Source organism: Monodelphis domestica, chromosome 8 (assembly GCF_027887165.1).
Source record: "Monodelphis domestica isolate mMonDom1 chromosome 8, mMonDom1.pri, whole genome shotgun sequence".
NCBI classification, from domain to species: domain Eukaryota; kingdom Metazoa; phylum Chordata; class Mammalia; order Didelphimorphia; family Didelphidae; genus Monodelphis; species Monodelphis domestica.
Window position 1 is genome coordinate 214,981,973 of NC_077234.1, and position 27,857 is coordinate 215,009,829.

General features: G+C 34.7%; 1 long non-coding RNA gene across 1 annotated transcript in view; it reads left to right on the forward strand.

The window, feature by feature from the left end:
• Positions 1 to 17,396, forward strand: part of LOC103092409 (uncharacterized) — a 255,441-nt gene extending 238,045 nt beyond the window's left edge. The window contains exon 4 of the long non-coding RNA XR_008913997.1: positions 16,412 to 17,396. This is a non-coding gene — a long non-coding RNA (uncharacterized LOC103092409). The remainder of the gene's footprint in view (positions 1 to 16,411) is intronic.
• Positions 17,397 to 27,857: the final 10,461 nt, after the last annotated feature.

Below are 27,857 nucleotides of genomic sequence, written 5' to 3' on the forward strand. Positions count from 1 at the left end.
TAAAAAACGATGTACTTTAAGGTTCATCTTCTCATGTCAAACAGGAAAACATAAACAAATCAAACACAGAATGGGAAAGCTGGTTACTTTTCTTTTCTGAGAAAGTGAGCAGAGGAACAAGGTTAAAAAAAAAAAAGCTAAAAGTTAATTGAAAACGGAGAGATGGAGGGAAGGGTTTCCAAGAGAAATGAAGCTATGATTTAACTGGAAAATCAATTGCATTGTTCTTTTCCCTCTTACCTCCCCCACCTTTTTATTAATCAATACAAATGTACTGAAAGGAAAGATTTAACAGAACTTTTACACACAAGCAGCATACATGTAAGAGACAACTTTATTTTGGAAGAAAGACACAACAAACAAAAAAGCATTTGTACTCAGATGGGCATATTAAAGTAGATGGACTTTAATTGTGGGTATTTTCCCATAATGGGGAAAATCAGATGATTCTACATTCAGTGCATGTATGTGTACTCCTTAAGCTAAGAGAAGAATATGATTCTTAAAATGTGATTTCATAAACTCCATATGATGTAGGTAAAGGTCTGCATTACAACAGTGTACAACGTTCTTGTTACTGTATCAATTCTAGCATTCATCATGTTAGATACTAACAAAAATTCTGGAAAGACTACAAAATTATCAGGATTCCTAAGGTTTTATGGTAAGAAAATAGCTCAAGAGAGAAATAAGTGTCCTATTGCCAAGCATAATTTGATCAAATGCATTTGGATATGGACATGTTCTTTTTTTCAAACTCTCAGGCCATGACCTATTTTCTCAGCCTGTTATCTCAGTAATCCTTGTCTTCAGCATCGATAAGTATTCCTAGTAAATGTACAATTGTGTCTAGTAGTTAAGAAATGTGACAACATTTGGTCTGTGGTCCAAAGGTCTCCCCAAGGGATTCTGGGATCTCACAGATCCAGATTCACTCTTGGAAACCTCACTCTATAAAAGTTCTTCTCTTCTACATCATTAACATCTCTACCTGGATCTCTTGATGAAAATCTCCAACATAAAAGTATTCATGATTCATGTCTTGAGAGTAGAGAGCAGAGAGTAGAGCACTTCTCAAGAGCTGAGCTACTCAACATATGGCTCAAGCATCAGGAATGACAGCTTTTTCTTTCCCCCACCCCAGAAGCAATATAAAGTGTAAAGATTAAAGTGTAAAGGATTCATGGGTCCCTGTGAACAAATAGAGGAAACAGAAAATAAACACTTTTGACCACTATTTATCTCTTTGCCAGCCATTGCATGACTTTTGTTATTGACCTACAATATACTCCAGCAGATCTCCCTTTTGTCCTCAGAGAAACATGCTACAGAAATCTCTAAAGTTCAGGTGTATCCAGGAGATCATTTTTCTCTAGATCACTACTGCTCAGTCAAAGAAATGTGAAGATCGGAGGGAAATAACCAGACCAAGAAGTCTAGTTCTTACAATCTCAAGATCACTAAAGCAAACATATTTCTGCCACTGACATGTAATTCTGCTTGATTACCATTGCTGCTAGAGAAGAGGAAGTTCTCTTCCCCTACCCTTTGCTTCATAGTAGTTCAGAAGTCCAAACATGGAATTTTTTAGATCAGAGATTTCTGAGTTGTAATTAGCAAATATCTCCTACTGATCTACTTTTGTAGTTTTTACATTTATATTTTATATAATACATATTTTAATATATATTACATATGTTTTAAATGTATAAATATTTATAACCAAATATTTAGAATGATCATTGTTTAAAATATAATTTAAGATATAGATGTGCAATTCCTCTGCTCCTAAACTTAATCCCTACCCCTACCCCCAAAGGAGAGAAACAGGGTCAAAGGGGCTCCAAAGTGCTGATTCATTTCTATAGTTTACTCTTATAGACAACAGAGGGGTAAAGTTACTCTGATAAAAATCTGCTCCTCTCTTTCAATATCAATCTTGTTTTTTTGTTTTTTGTTTTCAGATAACCAGGGGACTAACGGTTCAGTCAGAGAAGTTTCATACATAAAAATTCACTTGGGGTGCAGCTAAGTAACTCAATGGATTGAGAGCCAGGCCTAAAGATGGGAGGTCCTGAGTTCAAATCTGGCCTCACACACTTCCTGGCTGTGTGACCCTGGACAAGTCACTTAACCCCCATTACCTAACCCTTATCACTCTTCTGACTTGGAATCAATACACAGTATTGATTCTAAGATGGAAAGTATGAGAATTAAAATTAATATACAACAACTCAAGTATTATATTGATAAGATTTATTAAAATATAAACTAGAGTTAAAATGGAGCTAACTCAAGTCCAGACCTCAATAAGGAAGAGAGAAAGGGAGGAGCCCCAGAGAATTATAAACAATAATTGAACAAAGTAAATGTGAGGACGCAGGGAAAGAGATGCTGGGAGATGAAAAAGAATTCTGAGTAACATACCACAAAGGTAGAAAATTCCACTTACACAAAAGTAAGGGTTAAAAAAAAAAACCTTATTTAATCTGAACATCCTCATTAGTCATCATTCTATGTCCTCCTCTTTATAATTAAATTCCTAAAGAAAGCTACCTATTCAATTCTTGACTCTCTTCAGTTTTTGGTGCTATGGATGACTTCCTTCTTCTACATATTCTCTACCCTCTAGGTTTTCATGACATTGCTCCTTATTTATGGCCAATAGCTCATTCTCATATTCTCCTTTGCTGATTTTTCCTTTATGTCATGCCCACTAAGTGCCCAAAAAGTCATGCTCTACAGCCATCTCTATTGCTACCAATACTTAAGGCTTTTTTTTCCCTATTAACCCCAGAATTAAATATAGTCTTTTATTTTTTACTTTAAGTTCTTCCTAAGTAAGCCCCTAGATACTTACCAACTGTGTGACCTTGGGAAAGTAGATCAGTTAACCTCTGTTTACCTCAGTTTCCCCACATGTAAAATGGGAAAATATGGCACCTACCTTGAAGGATTGTTTTTGGAGATCAATAAAATATGGACTTTAAATTCCTTAGTATGGTGTTTGGCACTCAGTAAGCACTATAGAAATGTCAGTTGTGGCTGCTGCTATTACTGCTGCTGCTGCCACTGCTACTACTATTCCTACTACTACTATACTTCTACTCTAACACCTTCCTACTAAAACTAAAAAACCTACATACTGGACCCCTTTATCTTTTCTATATCATTTGGTAATTTCGTTAGCTCTTTCTAAGATCAATTATCATTTCTACATGGACAATTTCCAGATCTATATATTCATCCCTGTTCTCTCTCCTCATCTTCAAGTCAGAGACATTTCCATTAAATATCTATCTTGTTGTTTGCCATTTTTTATTTCTTCTAGGAATGCTTTGTAGTGGTAGCTACACATGTCTTTACTGTGCCTTAGTAGATTGACTACCAGATAATTTATTCATTTTGTAGCTATTTTGAGTGAGACTTATTTTTTTAAATATTTTCTCCCAGATTTTATTATTACCGAATGGAAATGCCATTGATGTTTGGGGGTTCATTTTGTAAACTTTTTAGTGAAGCTATTATTTGTCACAATTAGTTTCTTTGCTGATTCCCTAGTGTTTACTTAGTAAACCAACATATCACCAGGAAATAAGAATAATTTCATCTTATTGGTTGTGTTTAGGTCTTTCTATTTTCTTTCTCTTTGTATTGATATTGCTAACATTTCTAGAAGTATGTTAAATAATAATAGAGGTACTGCTGTATTATTGTATGACTTCCAAATTTATTGGTGACATTTCTGGTGTTTGTACATTTCTTTAGGTTTTAGAAATATGTTTTATCCTATTTTAAAAGTGTCTTTAGTCTGTGCTTTGTAGAGATTTTAGCATAAATGATTGCTTTATTTTGCCAAAGGTTTTTTTCTACATCTATCAATATAATTATGTAGTTTGAGATGTTTTGTTTTTTACATAATTAATTATTTTATTTTTATAACATGGACAGGTTCTTTTTATCTTCTTTTTATAGATCCAATTTATAATTTTTAAGTTTTTGCATTAACAAAATCAAAGCAACTAGTATAAGAAAAGAAATGGTCAACTGGCTTACATCAGACACCTCTAAAAAGAAATTGCTATACAGAATATATTGAGAATTAGCACATGCATTTATATATGCATATATATATATATCCACACATATATATATACCCACATGCATATATATACTTTTATATAACTACTAATTATCCTAGATATAATGACAAGTGCTAAAAAATATGAGCAAACTATTATTGAAAGAATTACAGTCTATCAACAATGATAATAAAGATTGTCCAAAATCACTAATAAAAAAAATAGAAATGAAATGTTATCTGAGAAAAGACATTGGAGGTTTTCTTCCAGCCAAGTCAGGAATCCTGGGTAGAGAGTCAAAGATTGAGGTGAGATGACTGCAGTTGGAAATGAAGGTAATGACTACAATACAGGCAACAAATGGTGGCATGGGGAAATTTGCAGTGGTATATGCCTCAAGTTCAAAGATAGAAAGATCTACTAAATATCAAAATATTCATAGCATCTCTTTTTGTGAAGTAGGAAAGAAAGGAAATTAAGTAGTTCTTCATCAATAAGGGAATGGCCAATGAAATCTTAGCACATAAATTAATGGGACATTACTTCACCTTTAAAAATGATGAATATGGAAAACATTTGGAGACATGGAAAGAACAGGTAATGCAGGTGTTCATGGCATGAAGAATTATTTCATCATGGTAAAGCATTAAGTGCAAAAAAGTACAAATTTTCCCTCAGACTTGTGTGGTCACCTTCTATAGTGACTGTGGCAGAGTCTTAAAAAAGTTACACAGTTTTTAGACTGTCTATAAATATTAATTTAACTCTTGGTACTCTTTGTAATTCTTTTTTTGAGTGGCAATGAGTAAATTTGCTACTGGCAGGACAATTTTACATCAATCTTGACATTCTTACTATAAACTAAATGTAAAGGCAAAATTTCAGTTAGATGAATGTAGGCTCATAGATTCTCCTTGTAGGATCAAAAACAAAACAAAACAAAGCAAGTTTAAAGAATTCGTTTTATCATATTTCTAAAGTCACCAAGAAACATTATCTCTTGGTACAGTTTGTCATTTTGTGTTTCAGTGCTGATAGGACAAAATAGTCATAGCTTATGTGTCATCATCACTTAAAGAAAATGAAGGACAGGAAAAAAAACCTCTATAAAGAACACCATAAGGCTGTCCAAAATAAATATGTCATATCCTTTGATTCTCTGTGACTTCAAAACAAAGGATGATGTTATTCAGCATGGCAAAAATATGTTGAGAAGCATGATTCAGGAGGAAGGAGCAAGGGGAAAGACTACTCAGAAATTCCAAGAATATGCCATCATTAATACATTCATTTTGACAAAATAATCATCAAACCATTGCCAGAAAAAAACTAAAATACATTGGCAGTCATTATGAATATTATGTATTATGTTATTATGTGTTATTCAGGGATGTGCTGGAGTCAACGTATATTGACTCCTGAAAACCGATTCTTAACTTTTTTTTAATTTGGCACATTTATAACTTAGAAATTATGATATACTATTAGTTAGGGGTTGGTTTATCATTTTATTAATCATTTGGATTTAAGAAAGTAATAGAGAAAATGTTAATAATACAGATTAAACACTAATGTGTGATGTGTTCATTTTTTTTTTAGAGAGCCATTTAAAAATTTACCGGAATATCAATGATTGAGAAACAGCATGGCATAGTGGAAAGAGAACTAGTCTTGGAGTCAGGAAAATTTTATTTTAAGTCCTTCCTTTGATGCATATGTTATCAAAGAAATGTACAATTTTTTAAAATGCACTGGTCATATGTTGAGAACAAGAAATTGATACCCCATGTGTTCCATGTGTAATGTTTGTGTGTTATTAGGAAAAGTAAACAAAGGTTCCTCAGGATACTGTTTAGATTTTCTGTAGCAAATTTATTGGATTTATTATATAAATACAAATAACATCAGATGAACTGAAATCATCATTATATAAATCTCCATACCAATAAGATTACATATTCATTAGAATATTCAATCATGTCTAAAATGTGCATTGCATTAAAACAATGTATGTATGGTGTGGAAAGGAAACAAGACTAACAGTTGGTGGGGGAAGGGGCATCTGGGAGTGGCAGTTGGGTCTTGTGACTAGCACTTCATATCCTCTCCATCTCTCCCAATAAATATTACAATGGGAAAGAATTTTGGTTCTTCCTCTGATTCTCTTGACTAGTTGTCAAGAAATCTTTTCCATAATTCAATCCTGAAATGACTTATATGGAAAAAAAAAAACCTTCACAAGGAAATTAAGGAAAAAGTAAAAGAAAACAAAATTATGGACAGAAGAATAAGACTGTCAAGTATACTAAGTCATGGAAACAGAAGGTTAGTCTCTGAAGTTGAATAAGTTCTTCTAACCTGTCCCTGTTTCTAGGCCAACAGTCTAGCATGTCATGAGTAAGGTTGGATCCACTTTGAATAAAGCTCAGTACACTTATTTCAGTCCAATATCTTGGCCCAACTTTGGTCTTGGACATACGCTTCCTAATGTCTATATTTGCTTAAGAGTTCAAAGTTGCTCAAGGTTCTGTGACCAGTGTTCAATACTGACCTACACTGAAACTGTCTCTTTTTAAAGGATCCTAGCATTAGAGTTGGGAGGAACTCTATAAGTCCTCTAGCAGAATGAGAAGAAGAAACTGAAGCCCAGAGAACCACTACCCACAACAAGATAAATTATATGACTTGCCCAAAGTCATAATTGGTAAATGCCAGAGATAGAAAAACTCAAACTGTACCTCTGAATCAGGGTGGTGGGTGGGGGGAGATATGTGTACAAAGAGAAGATGAAGTTGATTCATAGTGGATAAAGTGTTGATATTGAAAAAAGGAAGATTTGGGTCTGAAGCACACTAGCAACCATGTATATTACTTACTTTGAGCTTCAAATAATTCTAAGACTATAAATTACAAGAAAGTTACCATTTCTGTTAGTGGAAAGATTTCTGCATTGGAATCACCTCCCCTAATTAAAGCAAAAATCTCTTAGGAAGTCATTGAACATGTTGAATGAATCCTTTATAAAATGTTTATGGGAATACATTGTAAAGAATCATGAAGGATGAGTTGTGGGCTGGTGACAATCTTAATGAGTGGAAGGATTTTCTTCATTGATGAAATTAGTTTCATTAAAGTATCATAAATGGCAGGATCATAAATAGAAATTTAAAAAAAAATGTATTTCATGGCTTCACCCATAGCTTTTTTTTTTTTAACCTTAGAGAGGAAATATAGGTTGGCTTTAATGAGTGAAATCATTCATCAGCACACTCACTTTCATAATCTACCAGCATTTTGTACATGACTCAATTAGGAAATAAAGACTCTTTTCATTAGAAAATGCCATATTTTACCCAGAATAGAGATCATTTTCTTCATAGAAAGAATTCAAATATTTGCTGATTTAGTTAAAGTTCCATTGATGTGGTTGTCATGGTCATGTTGTTTTTTTAATTTATATATCAGTCTATAAATTTTTATGAACTTTATACAAGAAGTAGGAAGATAATGAATAAAGAATCATTATTTTTGATTATTTAGAAATTTCTTGATCTAAGTCCTTCCCCACAGGTGCATCATGCATAGAGGTAACCCTGAGTTTCAAAAGACTATGTATGCAGTCACAGGACAAACTCTGGAGAATTTTTCCAAGCTGAGAAGCTTTGAGCTTGGGCTGGTGTATGCCCTGCATGCCTGTGGTCTGAGGATCCTTCTGACTAATTTTGGATACACTTATTACTGGAAGGCTCTCCATAAATAAATGGCATTCTCTCTCCCATCTTTGCCTTTGCAGGAGCTCTCCATCATGCCAGAAGAAAGCATTCTTCTTCATCTATCCCTCTTTAAATTCTTAGATTCCCTTAAAGCTTAGTTCAGGTGCCCCTTTTTACATGATTCCCACTCCCACTCCCCACTTCCTAGTATCTTTCCCCTTCTCCCAATTACGTTCTAGTTACTTTATATTTTTTTGTTTACTAATCCATTTACCTGTATTTTCCCCAATCAAATGTTAGTCATTTGAGGATGAGGAATGTTTTCTTAGCATCTTTGTGTCCCCAGAATCTAAATGCTTCTTGAATGAATAAATTCACAACAGTTGGCTACCTGCTGATTGATTTCTTTTGGCTAAAATGACTGAATTTGTTGGAATCTTTTTACAAATATTTAAATACCATATGAATATCATTATTAATATTAACATTACTACTACTACAATTTAAGTGTTGAAGGGCTGAAATACGCATCAGGTGATATTATCTACATAGATGTAATCACAGATTCTGGAATTGTAATCTGAATGTTATAATTCTATTATATATATAAGTTCTATTTATTTTATTATATAGTAAAAAGGCAATAGATTTTTGAGTCAAAGAACCTGAGTTCAAATCTCAGTTCTGTTCTAATGTTTCCTAGCTGTGTGACCTTGAGAAATCACTTAACTGAACTGTATAATGAACGGTTTGAACCAGATAGATTTTGACATCTCTTCTGGTCCTAAACCTATGATTCTCTTATATACTGCTTAACAATAGAAATACTTGTGCACCTCAGGGATGAATATTAGGTTCACTGATGGACATTTTCTCATATATAAATTCGTATAATATCTGTTTCCTCAATATATATTTATTCACATATACATGTTTATTATATTATAACATATTGTAAATATATATATGTATATAAATGCATATATATATTTATTCATGGACCCATGGCAGTTAGGTAAAGCTTATAGCTCCTCTGAATGTTTTTAAATTCCTAATACAAAATACATAGGATTACAAAGAAAACAATTATATTGAAAACATATTTTAATAAATACAATTCATGGACTCCAGGTCAAGAAACCCCTGTAATAGGAAATGGGAGTAGCAAATTATCTAAAACAAAACTATAGCTCTCATTTTTAATAGAGTGAGCTTCACAAAATGTACCCAGGTAAGTGCTCTCAAATTAAATTTTTCAGAAAATTCAGTTGGGGTAGTGGTTGATAGACCCAGATCTTGGGGATATCAACCTCCTGGGCGGAGACTCTGAAGCAGTTATGGAGAACAAAGGTCACTTGGATAGCAGTAATCAGAAGGAAAGGAAGTCATGCCATCTGGTAGTTTCCTATTTTAATTAATTAGTATTTCTAAGGAGGTGTTAAGTTCAGTTGCTTCTAAGCTGCTAAAGTAGTTATAAGTGTTTTCAGCACCCTCTAAATTTTGGCACCCTGGGGAAAAGCTCCAGTCACCCTGCCCTAATTACAGCACAAGTCCACAGACATAAAATAAGGAATAGAAATAACCCCAAAGGAGTGTAATAGAAGAATTCCAAAGATTCTGGTGAGCTAAAGTTTCTCTAGCATCCTAGCATTTCTCACACTGTCTTCTATTGATCTTAAGGGATCTCTCCTTCCTTGCAAAGACAAGAAAAGGTCAACAATAAATGAAATTTCTCTAACAAACAAGGTCTAAGGCACATGTTCTATTTTCAGATAACAACTATATTGTGAACTCTGTTGTCTCCTAAGGTAGCTCTTAGAAGGATGTAATTTTTTTTTATTCAAAAGGATTTTGCAGTACTTTATAATATGCAAAGCAAGTAGAAAAAAAAAACCTGTTGAAGTTCAAAGATATATACGCTAATTTAGGAAGTGTGCTGAGGAAACAAATTTCTTGTTTGCTTAGTAAGACCCTAAAATTATGTGTAAATAGTGGCAAAATATTTAAAGACAATTTTTGTTGTTGTTGTAGACAAAGCATTTAGCCCATTATATTTTTGAAATTTTTCTCTCTAGAAAAGCCAGTATTAGGAAAACTTACCTATTGATAGGTTTTATTTTCTTCCTGCTACAGTCATCACCCTCCCAACTGCAGAGAAGCAGTGTGTCATAAAGGAAAAAAAGCTGGCTGGGAATCAAGAAGACTTGAGTCCAAGTTCTCTCTCTCACCTGTCTCAAATTGTGTGACTCTGGAAGTCACTTATTTCCTTAGTGTTCTAGACAAATCTCTAAAAACAAAAGTAGTAGAGAAATCGCATCTATTCATCGATGTTGTTCAGTCGTTTCCATAGTGCCCAACTCTCCCTAATCCCATTTTGCTCATTTTTGGCAAAGATATTAGTTTGCTTTTTTCTTTCCAAATCATTTTATAGCTGAGGAAATGGAGGCAAAAAGGTTCAAGGAACTTGCCCAGGATCATACAGCCAGTAAGGATCTGAGGTCAGATTTGAACTCAGGAAGATGAGCCTTTCTGACTCCAGGATGGGTGCTTCCTCCACTCGATCACCTAGCTGCTTCTAATATGCTTTAGGGGAGAATATTTCATCTTGGAGTTCCTTATACCAATGAAATTGAAAGTCTATTCCGTCTCTTATCAATAGTACAATGTAGTGAGAATCTCTCATCATGTTTGGATTCATATTTGGGTGAGTGGAGAGATAATTAGTGCCTTAGGCTATGAGTTTCACATATATGCATTTGTAGTATGTATAGATGTATTGCATACATACATGTAATGGCACTCATTTACAAAACAATTTAAGTTTAGGTGTCTTTTGTCCATTTTCTATCATTATCTCCATTTTAAAGCTGAGACTCAGAAAAAGTCATTGATTGACTCAATGACAGAGCTTACAAGTATCTATTATGGGAATGGAACCAAGGTCTTCTTACTCAAAATTCTGTGCTCATTTCCTCGCAACACACCAACTCTCAAATATAGCAATCTCTCTATGTGATAGGTAGATTACAAATGGTTTGTCTCTGGGAGAAAGTCTAGAATTATTTTGCCTCCAAGGCACATTCTCTTCCATAGGATGACAGCTCAGTGGGTCACTGGATAGAGTTTTAAATCTGGATTGAGGAGGTCCTGAGTTCAAATCAAAAAGAATGGGGAAATGAATGGGGGAAACCAGTGTTATCTTCCCTTCTCTACCCAAATGGAAAATCAGCACTTTCAGAAATGTGATGGAGTGAGTATTGTTTGATGTCAATTCTTTCTACAAAGTTATACATATTGGTAGTTACAATTACTATCAATATGAGGAAAAATGACCAATGTTTCCGATATACTTATATAATCAAATTTATTCATTTGCTGTGTTCAAGCTCATCAACTTACCCATATTGTTTCTACATTAAAGGCCTTTCATTAAATTAATGCACAGCTTGGGAGAACTATATATTTCTGTATATTGTGCTAAAATTAAAGAAAATTAGTTCCTTTTAAAAGCATGATTATAATTCTCTAGTCATTTGCAGTCAGGCAAATGTTTCATATGCATGAGTTTTATACTAAAAATACTTTTCTATGGTAGTATCACACCAATAAAAGAGAACTATTTGATGATGATATGGAAACAGTAGGTGTAAGGTAAGCCTTGCACAGAGAGAAGCTTTGGAATGTCTTGGAGAGAGTTTGAGGGGACAGGAGTGGCAGTTGGAAGGAACAGAAAAGAACTCTGGGAAAGAACTAAAGGGGGAGTTTGTTTCCTGGGGGGGGGGGGTTGAAGGGGGGAGAGGAAGCTCATTCCCTTTCTCAGGATGTGAATTCCTGAATATCTGAGGATTTTCACAACCTTTCCTTTAACTTGAAGACCTGAGATTGTACCTGTTTCACCTGGATCCAACAAATAGGGTTGGCTGAACATTTACAGCAGCTTGAAAGGTTGAGCCCTGAAAGCCTGCTGAGGCATCCTGAACACAATTTGCCCTCTCTGCAACAGCTGGAAAGACTTGGCCACTATTCATTTAGATTAGGTTAGCAGGCAGAAAGAAGAGAGGAATCAAGAACTTTGTGGTTGGAGCCTTCACCTTTGGCAAGGCTAAAGAGACTCCATACTACTATTATATTAAATTAAAGCTACCTGCTCCCACTCTTCATCCCCAACCTCAACCCTGCTAATTTATATTGAACACAGTCAGATAAATCTTTGGAGTATATCAAAGAGATGGAGAGTGATAAGGTTCAAAGAGGGAGTCAATTCTAAGAGACTTTGGTTAAGTTGAACCCAATGTTGGGCACCATTACTGATTCCCTGACAGGGTCTGTAACAGAAAGGACATCTAGGGGTGCCAAGCATTTTGCTAAGCCCTGGCAAATACCTTACCCCATAGTTGTCTCTTATCTGAATGCTGGATCCTGTCTCTCCCTGTACTGAGTTTTCATCACAGGGACACTCCCTTGAGACTCTCTGGTTAAGAAGGAAGACAACACTGCTAGGGTTCAAACATCATCCAGCCTAGCTAAAAGTAACATCATCAATAAGGGATTTAATTCTCTTTTAACATAGGGAAAAAATAAAAGCTGTAAATATATCCTATTTATTGCATGCTATTTTGCTTTTGAATGCTGTTCAGGTTGAGAGATCAATTTTAAAGAAGAGATAATCAAAGGAGGAAAAAATATAAGTACATTAATGCAAAGACATTTTTAACATTTTTATGCCCTAAAGTAAATATTAGATTTATCTTCAGTATAAAATAAGGATGAGTAGGGTGCTAGATTAATCTTTTATAAATAGCTTTAATTGTGTATTTTCTTCCTTAGAAATAATCCAAGGCTCATTATTGCCTTCAGGATAAAGTTTTCTGTACTTACATTGACTCTCAAAATTTTCTGTAGTCAGGTCCTTATTGACATCTAAGTTATTTCCCACTACTCCCATATACAGAGCCACCAATGGAGATTATAGGTTTGCTTTTAATACTTTGGAAGGAAACCTAGGCTTCTATCCTTATTCATTCTAATTCATTTTAAGAGTATAGTTGCAATTATGGGATAATATTCTAAAAATTTATTCCCAAGACCAATATCAAACTAATGAGTGTAAAATATTATTTGATAATGACACATAGTTTTATCAGTTTGGAATGCCTAGATAACTAAGGGTTAATCATAGCATGTACAAAGCTTGTTTCCAAGTAAACAGATTATCAGATAAGCAATTGGAGGCTCAATGCTAAAGAGTTCTTGTGCTTTGAGATGCCAAGACAATGATTTGCCAAAGCAGAAAGATCCAAAGATTCAGTGGACCTTAGGGAATGATTCACCCCCTTGACCTCTCTCTCTCTCTCTCTCTCTCTCTCTCTCTCTCTCTCTCTCTCTCTCCTCTCCTCTCCATATGGCAAATGGTTCTCTTATGAGAAATTGGGGAGAATTTTATGCATACATGGGAGAAAAATTTATGAATAAACCAGAGAGAGAAAGCATTATAAAATGGAAAATGAAGAATTTTGATACTTGAAATTAAAAATATTCTCTACAAATAAAACTAATGTAGCCAAGATTAAAAGAAAAACATTTAAATTGGGAAAAATGTTTAGTTTCTTAGATAGAGAAATCATATATAAAATATATAGAAAACTTTGTCAAATATGTAAGAATATAAGCCATTTATCAAATGATAAATTGCCAAAAGATATGAACAGAAATCTTTTGAATGAAGAAACCAAAGCTATCTTTAACTATATGAAAAAAAAAATTCTCCCTATCATTATTGATTAGAGAAATGAAAATCAAAACAACTCAAGACTATCATCTCACACCTATCAAGTTGACTAAAATAACAGGAAAAAATGAAAAATATTGGAAAAGATTTGGAAAGATGAGGACTATAATACACTGTTGGTGGAATTGTGAAGTGATCCAACCATTTTCATTCTGGAAATATTTATAGCAGCTCTTTTTGTTTTGGCAAAAAAAAAATTGGATATGCATCAACTGGAGAATGACTGAACAAATTGTGGTACATGTTAGTGATGGAATACTATTGTTCTGTAAGAAATGATAAAAAGAATAATTTCAGAAAAAGCTGGAAAGACCTACATGAACTTATGCAGAGTGAAATAAGCAGAACTAGGAGAACACTGTACACAGTTAACAGCAATACTGTAGGGTGATCAACTGTGAAAGACTTCGGCTACTTTCAGCAATACAATGATCCACAACAATTTGAAGGACTTCTGACAAAGAATCCTATCCACCTCCAGAAAAAGAATTGTTGGAATCAGAATGCAAATCAAAGCATACTATTTTTCACTTTAGTTTATTTGTGTTTTTATTGGGGGGAGTATGTGTGTTCTCTTTAAACAATGAATAATATGGAAATATGTTTTGCATGATAACATATGTATAACCCAGGTTAAATTGATTATCATCTTTGGGAAAGTGGGAGGGAAGAGAGAGAGGGAGACAATTCGGATCTTATAAAGTCAAATGTACATGGAATATTGTTATTAAATGTGATTGGTAAAATAAATATCTTTGGAAAAAAGCAACCTTCCTTACCTCAGCAATTAAAGGCATAGATTATTGAGATCTCTTCCTTATCTTCTGAATTAAAAATAGCCTCCCAAAAATCTCCTGGCTGCTTCTGATGCTTGATTTATGGATCATAATGGATATCTCAAGCAAGTGAGATAATATTATGAATAATATTATAATAAATTATAATAAATATGCTCATCCAAGAGAAATTAATTCTCTCATTAGATATGTCCAAAAACCTATTTCATTCTTTTTTTTTCTTCTCCCTTGAACCTCTCATCCCTCTCCAAGAAGGCAGGTAATATAACACAGATTGTATAAATAACATCATGTAATATATATTTCCCGGTTTCTCTTATGAAATAAGACACATATTGCTTAGACTAGAGAAATATTCATAGAGGAAATAAAGTAAAGAATGGTATATTTCAATCTGCATTCAGATTCCATCTTTTCCTTCTTTGGCTAGCCTTTCTTATCAGGAGCACTTGGAATTATTCTAGATCCTCACCTTATTGATAATAAAGTTATTCACAGTTGATCATCATAATTATTGCATTAATGTTGTTACAGTGGACAGTGTTCTCCTGCTCACTTCAGTTTTGTGTCACTTGATATGTCTTTTCGAGTTTTCTGTGATCGTTTTGTTTGTTTTTTCTTATAGCACAATAATATTCCATTATAATCATATACCACAATTTGTCCAGCCATTCCCCAATTCATGGACAGTCCTTTGGTTTCCAGTTCTTTGCTACCACAAAAAGAGCTTCTATAAATATTTTAGAACAAATAGTATGTTCTCCCTTTTTCTTTGATCACCTTAAACAAAAATAGGTAGCAGATCAGCCTATAGTTTACAATTACTGCTCTATTCTGTATTGCATGGTTCTACTATATTATTCTAGTGTTTCAAGTACAGTATCTTTTCTCATCAGTTTTATTTGATTATGATATTTTATTCTATTTATAGTCTGTTACATTCACATAGGGGCAGCTCAGTAGCACCGTGGATAGAGCACTGGGCTTGAAGTCATGAGACTTGAGTTCAAATATGCAGTACTTGTGGAGCACCAGGCAAGTCACCTAACCTCTGCTTGCCTCAATTTCCTCAACTGCAAAATGGGAATAATAGTAGCAACTACTTCTCAGGATTGTTATGGGAGTCAAATGAGATAATAACTATAAAGTGCTTAGCATACTGCCTGGTCCATATAGAATCCTATAGAAATGTTTGCTATTTATTATTATTATTAAATATTTTTTAAACCAGAGAGTTTATTCAGCTATTGCCCAGATATTGAGCACCACTTTGTTTCCAGTTCTTTGTTACCACTCAAAGGGCATTGCTGTCAGTACTTTGGCATGCATATGACTATCTTTGACTTCCTTGAGGTATATGCCCAGTAGGAGGTTCATTAGGTAAAAGGATAGAAGGAAGTTCAATGAATTTTCTAGAATTATTGCAAATTGCTATCTCAAACAATTGGGCTCCTTAACAGTGAATCAGTGTTCCTCTCAATGGTCTCTACAACACTGACTGTGCCCAGTTTTTGGTTACTTGGCCAATTTGCATGGTGCTAAATACAATGGAGATTTCCCTTGATCTGTATATCTTTTGCTCTTAATGATTTATAGTATTTTATATGTTAATTTAAGATTTACAATTACTTTGAAAACTTCTTGTCTACATCTTCTGACTATCCTGGCTCTCAGCATTATATATTTGTCAAAAGTTCTCTATACTTTGAATATAGTCTTATTGGTGATATTAAAAATAAGTATTTTCCCATTTTTTCTTTTAATATTCTCTTATCAGTTTTAGTCATGAAAAATCTTTAAAATACAGCTTTAGTCAAACTGTCCAATTTAAAAAGAATAATAATCTATTCTCTTTTGTTGAATCCAGAATCCTTTTCCTAAACAAGGTTGTGAAAGGTAGTTGAGTTCATTCTCTTCAAAATTTTTTATGATGTGACTTTTTACATTCAGGCCTTGTATTTGTTTTGAATTTAATATGGTAGATATCATAGAAGTTGGTGAAAAACTGATTTCTGCCAAATTACTTTCTAGGTGTCCTAGAAGTTCCAGCCAAAAACAGAGTCCTTCTTCCAGTAATTTATGTTCCTGAGTGGAGGAAGCCCTGGACTCCAGTTTTCAAGTTAGTTTTCTATTTCAAGTTTGTCCAATCTATTTTGCAGATCCATTTTTCTGTTTTTAAATTATTATTAAATATTTTGGATGACTTCTATTTTGTAATAGTTTGACATTTGGTAACTTTCCTTTAAATTTTCTTAATATTGTTTCTTTTGCGATTCTATAATTGTTTTTTCTCAACGAATTTTGTTATTTTTCTCATTCAGTGAAGTATCTCTTTAATAATGTGACTGGCTGGCATAGCTCTAACTTTGTTAGTTCATCTAGATTAAATTATCCTTTTTATCATATTGCCATAGACCATTTTCATGGATAGAAAATACTACTACAATCGTCTCCTTTATTTCTGTAAAGGGAGGTATGCAGTTCCATATTTATTAAACCTTTGTTCCTATCTGTGGGAATTTACTATTCAGAAGAACCCCCATGCTTTTGATGTTGCAATCAACCTCATCTTCTAATTAAATTAAAAATAAGGCCTGAGGCTTAAATGTATAAGGGGGATGCCTATGCATTCTGGGAGGGCCAGAGGTTTTCTTGTGGGTCCCTGGGACCTGTGAGAAGCTTGCCTCTCATCCCAGGTGACTCTGGGCAGCAGGAAGACCACAGCCTTGGATCCAGACTGAGGTCAAGTCCAGCCAATCAGAGAGATTCAGCAAAGTGACTTCATGAAAGATGTTTCAGGCTGGGAGAAGGAAGGACTTTTTTTAGGCAGAATCACAAGAGGAAAGCACCATTGGGTGAGTGCTGGCATAGCTAAAGCCTGGCTGAGAAGCTGGTGCTCCCAGAGGAGAGAGAGGACTTGCAAAGGGAACAGCTGACCATGTATGGCTGGTGCCTTTTCTTTGTCTGACCCATTTTTAATTATTTAATAAATAATTATAAATTGAGATACAGTCTCCAGAACATTTTAATCTTAAAATATTCTAGTAGGTTAACTCCTAGATAATATATATGTATATATATATTGTAATCTTTTGAATGATATCTCATCATAATTTATTTTAAGTTTTGTTTCTATAGAACTATATAGAAATACTGATTATTTTGTGGATTGGTTTTATCCTGCTACACTATTGAAAATATTAATCATATCATTTAGTTTCTCTATAATACTCTGAAGCTTTTATAAAGTGTCCCATATTTTCTTTGCTGAAATTTAATTTTTGTTATTTTTTCTTAATTATGTACCTCAAAGAGCTAGAATTTTAACATCATGCTAGAAAAACAACATGTTCTGGTTTTATTCCTGTTTAAATTGAGAATTTTTAAAAAATTTTTTGAAAACATAAACAACATTATATGTTAGTTTCAAAATATTATATGAAAGATAAGTCCTTAAATGTCTATACTTTTAGTCTTTTTGCATGTCATTGTTATATTTTGTTAAAGAACTTCTCTGCACACATTAAAATAATTCTGTGGACTAAAGTCCACAATTTTCAGTAAAAATTATCATTTTTACAATGAATTCTATTATTTGATTTTGTAATGTCAAACCACTCTCCCATCCCCATAAACAATTAATCAAAAATAATTTCTTTCCTAAATATTTTCTACAGTCTCCTTGTGAGGAGTTTACTTAAGATTTTTTGTGTCAGTACTCATGAATGAGATCAGGCTATGATAATCTTTCCCAGTTTCTTCTAAGTTTGGATTCAAAGATCATATTTGTTTTATAAAATTGGTTGGATAGAATCCTTTCTGTCTTTATTTTTTAAAACAATTGTCAATAAGTATTGTTTCTTAAATGCTTGATAGAATTCACCTATAAATCCATCTGGTTTAGGTTTCTCTCCTCTTTTGTAATTTAGATCTCTATCTCTGTCTCTGTTTCCCTCTCTCACTCTCACTCTCATTTTCATGAGGTTATTAGGTATACACAAAATATATTTATTGTGAAATTTAGACTGTAATTGATGACTAATTATTGATTGAGAATTCTATCTGATTCTCAGAATCAATACTTGTGAAACAAATTCATATTGACTAAAAAGGACTTCAATGTATTAAAACTGACTTCTATTTGCAAAATTTGTAAGTCTGACTTCTCTGTTTCTATGGGCCACAATAAAACCACAAAAGTTCTCATGTGTATTTGACTGACTGACCATGAGGGAAGATGAGTCAATCTGGTGATAAGATGTTTCTATCATAAGATTTTTCAGAGGATTTTATTCAGTTCTGTGTTTTTTCCTGTTATCCCAGATTACAGAAATGCCTTTTCTGAGTCAGGTCAAGTATATCCTCATCTCCAGATCAGACCAATCATAGTCTCAGCTTGATTTGCATTACTGGGCTATTTTGGATAAACTATATTATATGCTAACTTTTCAGCTGTATAAAGGAGCTTCTCTGACTGCCAGATGTTGTCTTGACTAATGAGAAGTCTTGATCCTTTTAATTCATATTTACTAGAAATATTAATAAATTATTTGTACTCAGACCTTTGTGCCTCAGGTCCTCTTTATCATAAATTTTTATCTCTGCATTATACACTATACAAAAAAAGTATTTATTATGTTTTATTATGCCTTACTTCCTACCACATGATCATTTTTTGTAAATGTACACATAAGACTCTGGATAATAAGTATTCTTTAACTTTCCCATTCATTACTCATCATAAGCAAACAAAATCCAGTTTATTCAAAAATTTGTTCATTTCTCTATTTCCCTTATTTATCATTATTTTGGATTTATCCAACACTGATAAAGAAATACTAAAATTTCCTACTACCATTATGTAACTATATATTGTAAAAATAGACTCAAATCCAGGACTTCAATCCCCCAGAAGTCCATGCTCCACTTACCCAGAATGATTTGTAATCTCACTGAATTCTCACCTGGGATGAGAGCAAAATATTATTTAAAGGCTCTCCCCCTTAGGTGGGGTCTCTTTTTTTCCTCTTTTTACTTCCACTTCGGAGCACACACGGCTCTCCACCTGGTAGGCAAGATGTGAGTGGTTGTGAATAGGCTCTCTGGGCCTAGACACATGCTTTTCTTACTTGTATATTCTTAAGTTCTTAATCTTCAATAAACCTCATAAAATATAATACTCCTTGCAGAGAGAAACTAATTTCTACCTGCCTCAGTTTCCCAAAATTTTAATCTTTACAATATACATCTGTGCAGTTCATCCAGTCTTTTATCAGTGAATTTAGATGTCAGATCATGTGATATAGATATACAATTAATGTGTTGTCATTTTTTTCAGTGTGATAACTTTAAACATATTGTTGTTTTTCTATTTTTATTCCTTGACTTTATAAAGTCACTTGAATTGTGATAGACTTTATCATATCCCTCCATCTTCATTTCATCTATGTTCAAAAATGTGGTTCCTGTGTGCCTCAGTCAATTAACAACCACTTACTTTATGGCGGGCACTCTCCTACAAACTCATAATACAAAGAAAGACAAAAACAACTTGTCTCAAAGAAACACAGGTAGCAAATTGTTGAATTCTGTTTTCTTGGCCATTGTTCAATTATTTTTCTTTTTATTCAAGATTTCAATCTCTTTTTTATTCTGGACTTGATTTTTATTAACAAAGAGGAACTGCCTGCTGAAATCATGGGAGCCATGGGGAGAAGCAATAACCCTATCTTAGAATTTGTTTCAGAGGAAAGGAAAGCTGGACAGAGTCTGAGAAACTCCATGGATTTTTAAAAAACATTCTGAGGGGTGCAGAGGAAGAATTGCTAGGGTCTCATAAACTAAAACTCTTTAGGATGCAAGAAGAATTGGTATTAAGCAAGCACTTATTAAATACCTACTATGTGCCAGAATATGCTCTGTGTGCTGAGTAGTGCAATAAGTATGCTCATAAAGCTCTAGAAAATTAAATTCTCAAGATAACGTTTTTGATGGAGGGAAAAGGGGAATTGCTGAAGAGATGGCTGTGGATGCCCAGCAATCTCAACACCCAACTTAGGTTTTTTCTTAAATGTGCAAAAACAGTAACAGCAACATTGCAAGGATGATCAACTGTGGCTACTCTGATCACAGTAATAATCCAAGATCGTTCCAGGAGACCCAGGATAAAGAATGCTATCCATCTCCAGAGAGAGAACTGATGAACTGCCAGTGCAGATGGAAAAAGACTTTTTTGCACTTTTCTTTTGTAACATGGCCAATATAGAAATATATCTTATATGACTTCACGTGTATGGTTTTTTAAAAAACCTTTACCTACCTTCTTAAAATCAGTACAGAATATTGGTTCCAAGGAAGAGATGAGGCAATTCCAATTAAGTGACTTGCCCAGGATGATACAGCTAGGAAGTATCTGAGGTCAAATTTGAACTCAGGACCTTTGGCCCAGCTCTTTATCCACTGAGCAACTCAGCTGCCCCTTAACATTCTTTATTTTTTAACATTTTGATGATCAATCTCTTCACAGTTAGAATTCAATTCGAATTAAAACTGTAATGCTGATGTTTTCTTCAGTTGAATATATACATATATAGGTGTATACATACACAGAATCATCAACATATTTATTTATGCCTTATATATATATATTTATTTTTCTTTTTATTCAGTGCTTCTCTGAAAGCTTGCATAAGCTGATTTGAATTTTCCTCCCATTCACTCCCCCACTTCCTCTTATGCTGCCAAATCCCAAATTCTTTGGACTTACCTTTATTTATATTTTCTGCTTCTTAAATATTTAAATATTTTATTCTTCCTTTTCCAGGATCAGAAGAGAATGGCACCTCATCTTCCATTATCCAGCCCCTTTACCTCCTTCATCTTTCTTTGAGTTTGGTTATATTTATAATGTCCCTTTCCAAGTACCATTTTCATTCTTTGGCCTTTCTTATGTTTTTCTCTTTCTCTTCTGTAAAAATTGAGTCCCTGAAAGATTATTATGAAAGGCGACACCAGGATGCAATGGAAAGTGTTCTGTAAACTTAGTCTGGAGGCCTGATGCTGTTGGTTTTTCTCCCTTTAATGTCATGTCATCCTCTCTTTAAATCTATAAGCTTTCATCTTTAAATCTTTGCATTTACATAGCAATTTAAGCTAGACAAATTACTTTAAAAATATTATCTCATTTTATCCTTATTACAATACAACCTTTAGGAGGTAGATGCTATTATTATCATCATCCATTTTACAGATGAGAAAACTGGGGCAGACAGGTTAAATAAATTATTCAATATCACATAGCTAATAAGTATCTGAAGCTAGTTTTGAACTCATTTTCCCTACTCCAGGACCATTATCTATTAATTGAATCACTACCTGCCTCTAATTCTTCTCTTTAAATCCCTTCTTTGCATTTTTTTCCTTTTCTACATTTCATTCCAAGTTATGACTGCTCGATACTTTGAACTGAGTCCTCCTGTCTTCCCAGAGTCAATACTACTTCCTTTCTTCCAGTATGAGTTCTTAACCTAAAGTCAATGAACTTGTGCTTTATTTTGTTCCTTATTTTTATAACTTTAATTGATCACATTTATTTATTTTATAATCCTATAGATTTTATTTTATGTAATTTAAAACATTTTTCCAAGAAGGTGGTCCACAAGCTTCAAAAGATATACAGAGGGGTCTATGGCACAAAAAAGATTATAAGAAGCCCTTCCCCCAAGGGAGTTATTACTGAGACTTGCAATACTTTCTTATAAAATAATTGTTTTCTGCAGATGTCCAAATCCCTCAACAGAGTTCACCACAAGACCTTTCCTCACCACCTCCCACCTCTGTCTAGATGTTTCCACGTCATTTCTTTTCTATTAGCTGTATTCAATTCCCATTTCTCTTTTGGTAAACTGTCTTCTTTGACCTTTCTCCCTCCCCCCTTCCCAAGTGTTTTAGTCTTACTCTGCTACTACCACAAAGACAGGAAAAGAAATTGAAAGGTTCTTGTCCATCTTTCCTCCCAAGCCCTGTCCACTCACTACCTCTAAATGAGTCATTATCTTCCACCCCTCCTATCTCTATCTAGAAGACATTTTGTATTATCCCACTCATAATTCTGTAATTTTTCCCTGAAACAATTATTTATTATTATATATTCTCCTCTTATTTCCCCCCTTTTATACCTTTTATTCATTGGATCCCTTAGCCTTTTGATGTCCCCCTCCTGTCTTTTCACTGTCACTCACTTATTTTACATGCAATATCTTAGCTGCTGAAAATATGCAGAACAAATGTCATGAATCAGGTGATACATCTTAAGAATTGTGGTTCCTCTGGAAGAATTCCATGGGAACTGGAATGACCTCCAGGAATTGATGCAGAGTGAAAGAAGCAGAGCCAGGAGAACATTATACAGAGAGACTGACACACTGTGGTACAATTGAATGTAATAGACTTCTCTACTAGCAGCAATGCAATGACCCAGGACAATTCTGAGAGACTCCTAAGAAAGAATGCTGTTCACATTTAGAGGAAGAACTGTGGGAGTAGAAATGCAAAATAAAAATATATAATTGATCACATGGTTAGATGGGTATATGATTGCGGATGTAGACTTTAAAAGATCACTCAACTGCAAATATGAATAATATGGAAATAGGTTTTGAACAATGACACATGTATAACCCAGTGGAATTGTTCATCGGCTCTGGGAACGGGAGGGAAGAAGAGAAGGAAAGAACATGAATCTTGTAACATGGAAAAATATTCTTAATTAATTAAAAAGAAAAGAATTATGGTCCCTGCTCGTTTTACACTTGACTCACCTCATTAGATATGAAGAAGAAAAAGTGCAAAGGATTGGAAGACTGGGGATGGTGGCACTGGCTGCTCCAGGGGTAGGCTCAGTTGCTCTAAACAGCACTGCCTTACTTCCTAATCTCCAAAAGCCATGGCTGCTATTTCTCTCCTCAACTAGATTTGATTCTACCCCAAGCCCTTCTTCTACCCAAGTTCATCACACTCCAAGAACTTGTCTCCAGTCCCAAAATCCAGAATGCCATTTTCTCCATCTTCTACAAGTCTATGGTATTAAGGAGAGGACCATAACTCCCAGTATGTACAGATGGCACTGATCATAATATTTTCCTTTCTCGATTTTTAGTAGGTAAGGTGTTATGCATAGTTGTTTTGTTTTAAGTAAGAAAATCAAACAACTTTGTGTAGCATTAGTCATTAAAAATACCTTTTTATTTTAGCTTTCTTTACTATCCGAAAGTAACAGGAGGTTCCAAAAGCTACAAAGCTTCAAAATGCACTAAGATTTGGGGGACACCTTGTATTTAGCTGTATGACCCTGGGTAAGTCGCTTAACTCTGTTCAACTCAGTTCTTCATCTGTAAAATGAGCTGGAGAAGGAAATGGCGAACCATTCTAATATCATTGCCATGAAAACCCCAAATGGGATCACAAAGAGTAGAATGCAATAGAAACAACTGAGCAGCAACAAGTATGCAGCCTATAACAGACCAGAACAAGAACGGTGAAGCCACATGGAAGCAAAAGAGATGACTTGATCTAGTCTTTTTTGTTTTTTTCTCTCTAAATGAATTACATTATAAGGTGGTTCCTTCACTATTCTTGTCTCTGCTCAGTTTCCTGAACAAAACTGCCCTTGTCCTATAATACTAGATATGATATAATATAATATATGATATGATATGATATGATATAATACTGGATATGAACCTAGGAGATCTGCCAACAGAATACCCATCATCCTGGTATCTTTTTAGGATTCCTCTTCTTCTGACTTTATGGATTTCCCTATTGGCTTTATTCCTTTATAGCCAGGCTTATCTATGTGACTTACATTCCAATGAATAAATCTCTTATTTTTAAGTTAGCTATAGTTCTTGACAAGGGCAGCCCGTCCAGATCCAGGGTTTTACCTTAAAGCTCTACCCAAACAACTAGACCTGAGTCTGGGATTCAACCTTTTCCACTTACTAAGTTTATGACTGGAAGTCTTTAGACTGTTCTGGGCCTCAACTTAATGGCAATTTTAATGGACAACTTGAGTTTTCTAAAGAGATTTACATACATTAACTCCCTCCTCACCACAATACTATGAGGAGGATACTACAAGTATAATTATGTCCATTTTACAGATAAGAAATCTGAGGCATAAAGAGATTTAAGGAATTATATAAGTAACTATTAGTCTGGAGTTCTTTCCATTAAATGTATGCCACTTTGGGGACATCTAGGTGGCCTTATGGAGAAAGAGCCAGGCCTAGAGACCGGAAGTCCTGGATTTTAATGTGGCCTCAGATATTTCCTAGCTATGTGATGCTGGAAAATTAACCCTTACCACTTTTCTGTCTTGGAACTGAAAACTAGTATCCATTCAAAGACAGAAGGTAAGGGTTAAAAAAGAAAAAAAATAGAAAAAGAATGTATAACATTTGAGGGAAGGAACTGGTCTTTTTGGGGTTGTTCTGTTTTGCCTTTCTTTATATGCCTAGCTCTTAGCTTGGTGCCAGGTTTGTAAACTGAGTAAACTGAGGAAATGACTGACTGTCACACTGTCACATCTGCAAAACGAGGGAGTTGGACTATCCAGTTATAAAATTGCATCTACCTCTTAAATTTTCCTGAGAACTTAAGAGTTGCAAAAATATTGTTCTTGTCCACAAGGAAGTGCTCAGCAAAATAACTACTTGAAACTTGGGCACCTTGGGTATCTAACATAATTAGCTTTTCTCTGCTAATCTTTTCTCTGCTAATTTCTTTTGCTAATTTGCAAAAATACCCAAAAAATGTCCTAAATTTCTTATTTTGTGAGTGAAGAGATTTACTTACATTAGTAATACTCTGGTGCTATCTGGACTGTTTACTGAACAGAATGAAGGAATCTTTTCAGACCAGATTGTCTCCCTGAGGCTAGGGCTGGTCTACTATTTTGATGAAGGAAGTTGGAGACTTTGACTTCCTTGATATGATGAAAGAGGGTGGGACAACGGGGATGGCCTTCCTGACCAAAACATCTGTTTAATTAAATACCACCAACAGAAATTAATTTCTTTGGGTTTTCTTTTATTAAAATTCTGTTCTTCTGGAGTGTGGGGAGGTTGTAGAGAACAATAAAAGAGATCGTCACTAAGTAAAATACATTGAAGCATAACTTTAAAATACTTGGGGAAAAATAAACAGAAATATAACATTTTTATTGCAGAAATAGGAGTATTACATATTTTGACTATAGTAATGAGATTATGTAGTAAAGTAAGCATCATCCACAAATTGGGATTTCAACATGGAATCTAAAAGTCCCCAAACTTGTAGTTTAGAAAGATTTAGTGATTCCCCAGTTTTATTTAGATCAGAGGTGAAAGCCTCAGGTTTGAGCCTGTTCCTGTGAGAATTCACAATCCACTTCAGATGGAGGCTAAACCCAAGCTTAAGCCCACTGACTCTTTGGTGCAGTAGGCAACACATCAGTCTCCCAAGCTGAAGGTCCTGAGTTTGAATCTCAGAAGAAGGGTGTGACATACTGGGAGAGGCTTCTGGAGACTAGAAGAGTCATTGACCCCATCTTGGGCTTAGGCCCCATCTGAAGTGAATTGAGGATTCCCACAGGAACAGGCTCAAACCCGAGACTTTCACCTCTAAGCTAAATAAAACTGGGGAATCATTAAATCTTTTTAAGCTACAAGTTTGGGGACTTCTAGATTCCACATTGACAGGGTCAATAAAAAGATGAAAATTAATGCACTGACTCCTTCTTGCATATTAACATGCAAGTATGTTAATAGTAAACACATTTAATAAATGCTTTATTTATGTGTGTGAACCAATAGCAAGACTACGATGTGGTGTAGAAAGACTTGTTAGGAAACTTGGAATTTTGTTCCAGTTCTAACATGAATTGTCCATTTTGACCATGAATAAATTACCTTTCTCAGCCTCGGTTTCCCCATTTGTAAAATGTGAATAACTCTTCCATTATATTCAGAATATACTTTTCCTGACCTGCCTCTTCCAGCCCCTCGCCAGATTCAGAGCTCAATTTAACCACCACTACCTTCGACCCCGAAGTCTTTCCTGATTCAGATTTCTTCTTCAAGCTTCATTCTAGACTTTCTCAGGGGAGTTTGGGCTGTTCTGAGAGGACTATGGAGGACTCTGCTGAGGGGTTGATGAGCCCTTTTCAAGGCTGTTTACCCATTTTTGGTGTCTAACTTTCACCAGACTCTTCACTATAGCTCCAGGAAGTTGTAACATGTGCATCCTGGTAAAACTGTCTCAGCAAACAGGTTAAAGCAGATCACAAACAAGCCCAAACCTTTTAGGTGAGTTAGGAGGATGCCTACCCCAAGTCTGTGAAGACTCCCCCTCCCCCTACCAAAACCTAACCCAAACCCTAAACCCATCCCTCCCATTCCCGACAACCCCACCACACCCCCACCAAATGGGTGGATGAGAACAATTTGTTGTAAGGGCTAAAGCAGGCTCTGTGGAGCACTTAGAAGGTACCAAGGTCTTCCCTGGAATCCCAAGCCATTGTCTCTCATCCTGGCTTTTGTCTTACTTGCCAGTGGACCATCAATAGATCTAGAAGAGGGAATGAGGCTGATGACCCTGCAACTCCACTCAAATCCAATTCACTCTTTTTTCTCTGTTTTAAGACATCATCCATTTGGACCTCTTTGAAACAAAAGACAAATAATAGTCTTTCGCTACAATGCCCTGTAAACCTCTTTATCCAGGAAGCCCCCTCTAGCCCTGCAATTCACCTTTTCCCAGCTTCCTCTATATCATGGTGTTGTCTTCATCCTCTAAAACTTCCTGAAGGCAGGGCTGGTGTTTCTGCTTGTATTGATATTTCCTGAGCTTGGTAAATGCCTGGTTCAGAGTAAGAACATAATAAATACTTGTTCAATGATTCCCCCAGTTGCTACTGTTGATAGGGTTAGAGGTGGAAGAGATTTTAGATACCATCTACTCTAACCACTTTGTTCTATAGGTGAATAAACTGAGACCCAGAGAAATGAAGGGTCTTGCCCAAAGTCAAGCAGGTGGAAAATATCAGGTAAGGATTTGATCCAACATCATTTGACTCCAAATCGGGAGCCTTTTCCATTGAAGCCCATCTCTGTATAGGAATAGACCTAAGCTCTCTAAAAGGAGGGAATAAAGGGACACTCATTCATTTGTATTCCCAATGCCTGGCATATAATACATGTAAATGCTGGTTGATTATTTGATTGCAACAGGGTTGTTGTGGAGGATAGATTGTAAATTTCATATGTCAATGGAAAATATCTGTCACAAATCAGAATCTCTAGTTGGAAGAGAACTCAGTAGCTTCCTAATTCAATCTGCATTTGTTCAAGAATACTATAGCTCCACTAAACCAATTGTACAAGAAACTAAGCCATTCTCCAATTGATAAATGGGCAAGGGACATGAATAGGCATTT